We start from the raw sequence: 7,635 nt of genomic DNA on the forward strand, positions 1-7,635 counted from the left end.
TCGATAGATTTAATGTCTTCGTAGGTTTGCTTGAAAAGTCCATCAGACGGCTGCAGCTGATCCAAAACGCTGCTGCCCGTGTCCTCACTAGAACTAAGAAAGTAGAGCACATCAGCCCGGTTCTGAAGTCTGTCCTACTGGCTCCCTGTAGCTTAAAGAATAGAATTTAAAAACCTCCTGTTAGTCCAAAAATCAATGAATAGATCAGCTCCTCAACCCATAACAGACCTGTTGTCAGTGGATCTACCTCCCAGATCACTCAGGTCTTCTAGTTCCAGCCACTTCAGAACTAGAACCTAACATGGAGAAGCAGCATCTATGCTCCACTGATCTGGAACAAACTCCCAGCAGACTGGAAAAAAGCTAAAAGCCTGAGTTCTTTCAAGTCAAAGTTAAAAACCCGTTAGTTTAGAGCTTCATTCGACTGTTGGAGTTAAACTGCTAACTGAGGTATTAGTTTAAGGTTGTGTTCCAAATGTTTGATTAGCTTTACTACCATCTTTACTGCCTGTTTTTATCTTTTCTTGCTTTTATTCTGCTTTTATTTTTCCATTTTACTGTCTGATTCATGTGAAGCACTTTGAATTGTCTTTGTACTGAATTGTTATATAGAAATAAACTAACCTTTCCTGCATTAATCTGGTATTATAAACAGCTAAATCTGATTTTGTTTCAGTTTTGTTGGGGATTTGCAGCATCCTATTACATCTTTACGTTAGATTAAACAACAAGAGTAATCAGTCTACATTATTATAAGATGTTTTAATGCAAAACTCTCATTGATAACAAATATGCAGATTTCATCAGTTGTAGCTTCGTTGTTGTGATTTCCGGAACTGCAGCCCATGAAATATGATACAGTTTCCTGAAGTAGCCTGCAGGGTTAAAGATTCATGAAATTCATAAGGCCCTGCTCCCCAGCCCTCCATCCACAGCCTGCTCTCCCATGGAGAGACAAAAGCTGCATGCCCTCTCCCCCAACTCTGGGTGAGGGGGTGTTTATTGGTTTATGATGGTCTTTTGGTGTCGCAGCCAAACAGCCACTCTCTTCCTTTAAGCTTCAGTCTCTTAAAGAGACACATATTTTAAACACATGCTGGCTCATCCAGTTCTCTGGCTTACTTCCTTTTCCTAATAGGTCAAAGTAAGTTCGCAGGGGTGTGTGTTTGCGTATGTGTTCCAAATCTGCCTTTTAAAGCAAAGCTGATATAAGAAAGAAAAACGGATGAATTAGTTAACCCGTTTTTTGCATGGAAAACGAATGAAACTGAATTGGTCTGACATTTTTTTCCTACTTTAGCAGGATAAAATTTCATGGCTCAGCGCAAACACATCTGAGAACAGATGAGAAACAAAGTCGTTGACATTCATCAGTATAACAGCCGTTTGAAAAAAACCCTCTGGGACCAGAGAAACGTAGCTGGAGCCGCTCAAAAACAGAGAAAAGTGCCGATCATTTACGGCGTGGTCATCCAAAATTATTCCAAGGGCTCGTTTTAGGAACATAAATGTTGATGACTCTGGCAGATCATTCCTACAAGTTAAAAAGAAGAGTGAATACACTTATTTCAAGACAAAATTATCTGGAAACAAGAAAACATTTCTTAAATTAAGCATATTTACCTTTAATTTGTTATCTAATTTACAGTTACTTTGCCAATAAAAGTATTATTTTCACTCTTAAAAAAGATCATTAGATAATATGCACTTGAAATAAGATAAAGCAATTGTTTTTTTTCTTATATTAAATGTAAATTGTCTTGTTCCATTGGAAAAATGTCTAACTTTTCTCCACAATTCAAGAAAACATATACTTATTGTAAGAAAAAAAGACTTATGTAGATTTAAATATTTTGCAGTGTTTGAACTGTTGCAGATTTTCAATGTCGGAACCAAAACAAATACAGGTCGCCATGTATTTAACATGAAAAACATTTTAAAGACCTCATATGATTTTTAAAAACAGGCTGAGTACTGCCTAAACAAAGGAAGATGTTTTCAGAAGGTGTGCATGATGTTAAGTTAAGTTTAAACTAAACATAAACACGCGATTTTGAGACGGTTTAGGTTGTTATTCTGCTTTGTGATTCATGCAACCTACTGATTCATGGAACCATGAACTATGCTCTCCGTTAAAAAATCCCAATTTCCCCAAAAAGCTAAAAAAAGAAGGTCTTTGATTCAGCGACTTAGTTTAAGTCCAGACCTGGATCTGATTGAGATGCAAAGAGATGAGCTTAAACAGTCTGAGGAACTGTTGCAGTTTGCAGGATTTAAATAGGGTGATCCTCAGGGCAGCTTCTAAAGGGCGGCTAAATCAGATCTTTGGAAGCTATAGAAACATAAAAATGGATGTGTTGGAATTGGTCAGTCCCTAATGAGATGTTGACTTTTTTTTCCCAGATACTACAGTTTTTCTGATTAGGACTGAGGTTTGAATTAAGTTCAGGTTATGGATGCACTGTTAATGGTTAGGTTTAGGGTTATTATCAGGGTTAGAGTTTAGAAAAGGTTAAAAATAACTGAAAATCAATGAAAGTGGATGAGAGTGAACACAAACACATGGTTCCCACCACATGTAGCAAGAGGAGAGCGTGTGCGCACGTGGACGGTCTGGTCTGGAAGCTACAAATTCAGTCTTCCTTCCTCCTCCTAAAGCAGAAGCCACTAAATCTTAGTCTACTTTTACCTGCTTTAAATTACACACGTAGCTTTGTGTGAAAACCCAGACCGAAGGGAGGAAGAAGCTTTTTAGTGTGATCTAGATTCTAAACCCAAGTGTAAAATAAGTTGGACTTGTTGGACCAACATATTTCTTTTTGGTAATATTTTATTTGTGAAATAGGCAATCATTTAATCTACAATAGCTCCATGTTTCTGTATGTCCAGATTCATGCTATCAAAAAGTAACCTTTTCTAAATTAGAAATATATTAGATGGTATCTGTGGTGTTCTTGTTTCAGGCATCACGTTAGATCTTCTCCATCTTATCTAATCAAAGGCAGTCGTGTAGTTTTTGGTTTCTGCTTTGTTTCTTCTCCCATTTTCAGGAGAAAACATCCAGAGGAAGTGGAGGTTCAGAAAAGTCCATTCAAGATATTTCTTTTTGGTTCTTCTCTTAATGACTGTTTCTAATTTGAAATGTTTCATACGTGCTGAAGTGGAAGGAGTGGATTTGAATTAGTAAAATTCTCAACCAAACTGATTTATCTTCCCAGTTTACCAGAGCTGGTCTGATGCATCAAAAATATTTTAAAGGAAAATTTTGTACGTGGATTGAGATACATTGCATAAACGATCTAGAAATAATAATAAAAAAAAAACATTTAAATGAGTGTATTTAACCTTAATTTGAGTATAGGTAAATAAGATGATTTGTAAAATGGAATGAGATTTTTTACTCTTGAAATAAGATAATTAGATAATATGCACTTGAAATAAGACATTACAATAGTTTTTTCTTATTTTAAATGTAAATCCTTGTTCAGTTGGAAAAGTTTCTCAGTTAAGTCCTCAATTCAAGAGAAAATGCACTTATTTTAAGAAAAAAAAAATTGTTATCTTGATCTACTTTTATTGAAGTGTAATTAAAATAGCGAATGATTAACATACTGGATGATTTGAGTGAATTTTTTTCTGTAAAAGATTTTTAGATGACGTTTGTTGTAAAATGGAGTCATGTTAATAATCGAAACAGGAAAAAAGACGAAAACAAAAACAATAAAACAAAAACAAAATTCTTAGAAAAAAAACATATTTATTGTTTTGTTTTTCAATCAATGGGTATTGATCACTACAACGTTTATATTTTAAAAAGTATAAATAAATAAATAAATAAATAAATAAATAAATAAATAAATAAATAAATGGTTCCAGTAATTGATGAAATTCTCATTTCAGTGCAGGTTGGAACCAAACTTTAAAAGTTACTGATAGTGATGATGAAATTATTTATTTAATAAAATAAGTCCACTATTAAAGCATTCTATTTATCAGTTGCAACAGTTTTAAAATATCTGATTAAAGTTTAACCATGTCTGTCTTCTGTTGTTGTTGAATTATTGAAAGCTGCTGAGGCAACAGGACCTACTGTTCAGATCTGGATGACATTTTAAATCAATGTAGACTTTTACTAAATACAAAAAAAGAGAAAGAAAAAACAAAAGAACAAAAAAAAACATTTTTAACTAAAACACCTTAATTGAAACTAAATGTTCCCCACGATGCAAACAAAAGTCACATTTATTAACTGATCCAAAGTCAAAATTAATTTACTATTTCTTTAAATCTGTCGCTGTTTGTCATTAAGCAGCCCTCAGTGAGCTCAGCTGCAGAAACTCTCTAATCCCGACAGAAAAAATAAAGGATAAAAAAATATATGCAAGGTTCCAGAGGAAATTGACTGTAGCTGTATAATAGTTATAACAACAAACCATTTCTTTATTTAAACTTCCCATAAATTGATCCCCCTTAAATCCACATAAAGTGCCATAAGCTATTTTTATTATAAAAAGGAAACTTGTTTAGCTTCCTGAATTAAAGCGTCTTTGCGTGATTTGATCAGGACCTTAATGGCTGCTGCTGCAACAGAACGATCTAATGAATGAAATGCAAAGCAGAGAGAAACACGCTGCTGGCTTGAGCCGGCAGCGTGACGAGCTTTATTTTAAAGGATGTAACCTTAATTAGTAACACTAGTATTAACAACAACGACAATCATAATAATACAAGTAAAAATACTAATAAAATAAAATAATAATAATGCATCCCCTTCCTCTTTTTCCTAAATTTGGTTCACAATTTAATTGTAAATTCATCTTTTATATTGTGACGGAAGGTCTAATGTAGGTAGCAGCTCTGAAGCCTGCATGGAAATAAGAAATGCATTTAGAAATAATTCATTTCAACTTTAAACATGCGTTAATTTCTCTTTCTATCGTTCACAGCTTTTATTGTTTAACAGGAAATTGTGTTGATCTAAAAAACGAATAAATAAAGAAAAAGATAAACATAAATAACTAAAGCAGCATTTTTTTCTCTAGTTAAACCATTTGTGCACATGGATTCTGTTTCAAGCAGTCGGGAGGACGCCATGACGGCTATCAGGGCGAGGCTGTTTATTTATTTTTTATTTTTTTTCTTAAAGCTGATTCGGATTTGATTAAATGATAAGAAGAAATATTTTTAAAGATCTACCCCCCACCCCGGGTCTATTAATGTTTGGCAGCTTTCTCTTCTTCTTATCCTCTTCTTATTCCCAGCCCAGCTGTTTTGCACACTCCCTATAACGATTCCACCCAGAGAATCAGCAGCACGACAGACGCAAGATGCACGCTCTGCGTGTCTCACAGCCCACGGTTAGAATGCGGGGTGTAGCGTGGAGAGGGAAGCGGGATCCCGGCGCGGAGCCTCTGGAGGAGAACCTACTGCACGGCTGTCGTAAAAAGAGCAAAGACGGAGAAGCAGAAGAAGGCAAGAGGAAAGAGGGAGAGATGGGATTCCGTTCGCAGTCAGGCGCAATAAAAGAATATGACGGCAATAAAAGTTTATAGCGTATAAATTTCTGAAGGTTAAGAACTAAATGGCTGTAAAACAAACACGCCGTGAGGAATAAAGGAGGGAGACGAAAAGCATCGAAGATAAAAAGAAGCAGAGGAAAGTTTCTGTTTTCCGCTGCGCTTTGCAGCACATACCGGTTGGCACAGACGCACAGGACAGTCAGTGAGAGGGATTAGAGGAATAAAGAGAGCCCTGCAGGACTGGAAGCCGCGGATGTTCAGCAAATGGAGCCAAATATGAATGCGTGACAAGAGAGGAAAGAGTGAGCTATATAACTGCAGCTGAAGACAAGGAGAAGCATCCTCCCTTTGCTTCCTCCTTCCCTCAGCTTCGGTAGGTTTGGTAACCTACCAGGGTGCGCGCGCGCGCATGTGTGTTCTCCTCTTGACCTCTTTTTGTCTCCCTCTCTTGCAGGCTAACAGCAGGCGCCATTAACTTCCACATCCAAACACATGAGTTGAAAGGAAGCTGCACATTCAGATCCGATCCAAAGCAGGACAGTGAGACCCGGCGGCTCCCACTGAAATATAAGAACAACACAGAGTGCCACATTTATAAGTTCTGGTGGTTCTAGATGAAATTTACCAGGGGGCAGAATGGAGGGCATAGAACAAAAGAATAACACACAAAAAAACTCGAACAAGAGTGTTTAGTGCTATAAATGACCCATAAAGGTTGTATTACCCCAGGTTTTGATCTAAGGCATAAAATATGATCAGCAGATGAAGCTAAAGCTCGCAATTTCTAAATAATTATTCCTAGTAAGGACAGTAAATTGTCCAGGCAAAATATAATATTAAATTAGTCCCAGGTACTAATCAGTAAAAGTCTCTTCTGTCATTATTAGAAATTGATTTACAATGCAAAAACACATCTGAAAAGTATTTTTTATTTTTATTTATTTATAATTGCATCTGCTAATTGCAACAATTTTGCTATGTGTGTTTTCAGTACAGGGGCCATAAAAGGGGCCGGGACTACTTCTACAGGGGCACAGGCCCCTTTGGCCCCTGTATAGAACTGCCTCTGCAATTGGTGCATTCGTGTACTGTCAACACACCAAAGACATTTTGATTTTTGAAGAACGTGCAAATATGTTAACATCAGATTTATTTGTCTGCGTGTTTTAATGATGGAAGCTGACCTCTTGTATGTGTGTGTGTGTGTGTGTGTGTGTGTGTGTGTGTGTGTGTGTGTGTTTTCTACAGTTTCAGCATTAAAATGAGGACCAGATTGCAGATTTCACCATCAAACAGGGGCGCATTTGTAACAAAATGGGGACATTTTTCTGGGCCTCTCTTATTTTTAGTCAGTGGTTGGTTTTTGGACCAGGGTGTGAGCTGAGTTTAGTTTTAGTTTAGGTATTTACTATAGGTTAATGTCAGGGTTAGAGCAGAGAAGGGGTTAAAAATGACTGGGGAAAAAAAACAACAACAAAATGACGTTTGCCTTATCTTCTCCTTCTTTCACACACACACTTGCCTCGCTATATTTGTGGGCCATTTCCATTCATTTCTAACCTATACCTCTGGCCTTTACCCTAAACCTAACCATTACCAATGCATAACTAACCCCAACCTAAACTCAATTCACACCTTAGTCCTAAATGTGACCCCTGACCCTAAAACAGCAAATCTCTTTAAGGGGCTCCATGTATTGGGCCCCACAAAGAGCAGTTGGTCCCCACAACGTGATATTTTCCAGAAAACGTACCTCACAGTGTGTTAAATACAAGAACACACACACACACACACTCAAATGGCTTCTTTGTACTTTTTTCTATTAGAAGTGAATATTTCCTTTTTAACTTACACACTCTGAGTTAATCTGCTAATTTCATCATTACCCAATTTTTGTTAAGTGTGAATAATTATTTAATAGTGTAAAACATACTCTTAAATATTATTTCTTAATATATTTTTTATCTAATGGGTTTGCATTCACTTCAGCCGTGAGATGCACATGTAAAAAGGTGTTGATGTTTTGGCTTCCTGTCAGAACTATTACACCCACTACGATTGGTTAAAAAAATAAAGTAAAAAAATGTTATATATATTTTTCCTTTAATTTCCTTTA

The sequence above is a fragment of the Cyprinodon variegatus genome, unplaced genomic scaffold (genome assembly GCF_000732505.1).
Source record: "Cyprinodon variegatus isolate N-32 unplaced genomic scaffold, C_variegatus-1.0 Scaffold415, whole genome shotgun sequence".
Lineage (NCBI taxonomy): Eukaryota > Metazoa > Chordata > Actinopteri > Cyprinodontiformes > Cyprinodontidae > Cyprinodon > Cyprinodon variegatus.